Source organism: Zea mays, unplaced genomic scaffold (genome assembly GCF_902167145.1).
Source record: "Zea mays cultivar B73 unplaced genomic scaffold, Zm-B73-REFERENCE-NAM-5.0 scaffold_61, whole genome shotgun sequence".
NCBI classification, from domain to species: domain Eukaryota; kingdom Viridiplantae; phylum Streptophyta; class Magnoliopsida; order Poales; family Poaceae; genus Zea; species Zea mays.
Genome location: NW_023367267.1, coordinates 115,001 through 116,130, shown reverse-complemented (window position 1 = coordinate 116,130; position 1,130 = coordinate 115,001).

Below are 1,130 nucleotides of genomic sequence, written 5' to 3'. Positions count from 1 at the left end.
AAGGGGCTCAACAGTTTCGAACCGTAGTGATATCACGCCTCGGTCGCACACATCTGGCTTTTGGGGTTCGGGATCATAGCGTGAGCTATGGCCAAGTGCCTCCATTCTTCCTCCACGGGATCAAGGCGATAAATACCAGCTTCTTTCCTCCACGGGATTCGTACATCGGATGAGGATTCCTACAACGGTAGATTGAATTCTAGAAAGGGCAAAACCTACGGGTGCACCAGGACGAGTACCTTCTTTTTATTGATCCACTGGAATATCTACTAAAGGAAATTTGCCATACACTTGTTTCTGGTTCCTTTCATCGGCGTTGTAAGCGCGTTCTTATTCCGTTTTCTTGGATGTTTTAGTCAAAAAATAAATTCTTTTTCTGGAACTCGCAATCTGGAGGATTCGAACCGTAGTGAGATTATCTAGCAATCTCGAAATATCGTATCTACTAGTGCCGGGGGGAGAATCGAAATCTATATGCCCTCTCGGGTTCTTCCCTTCTCCACCAGTCACTCGGAAATCATCTCTCATTTACTTATGATGCCGACAAGCCACGAAAGGAGGAACTTCACGATTGAACTGGGCTCGCCTCCACTTCTGGGCTTCAACCAGCTACTCAGCAAGAATTAGCACAAACAGCTAGCACACTTTCGAGTTGCACTTACCGCTCCTCATATCCGTGAGGAAGGAACATGTGCCACTAGAGGCTTAGAAATACTTTCTTCTTGTCAATTCAAGGAATGAGTCAAGGCAATACCATCTCGGAAGGCGACTCATATACAAGAGAAGTTGCTCACTCAGGTCTAATCTCATCTAGATGATCGGTTATTGGAAGCCGTTCTACAAATCCATGTCCTTGGATTGACCTTCTCTTTAGCTTTTGGAGTAGTGACTTTCCCTTTGCTTTCTTCCTGTAGTCAGTAGTAGAAACGATACTAGACCCTCTATCTCCTTCCTAAGTACTCGTATCCATTCATTCCTTCACAGCTGTCTTCACAGATCTTTGCTTGGAAATATTCTTAGGTGAATGGTTTGGGTGGCCATCCATATATATCCTATCATCACTCCTCCAGTAAGTAGGCAAGGCATCCGTACTATCCCTATCCTGGTTCCTGGCTTTGCTTTATCCATCG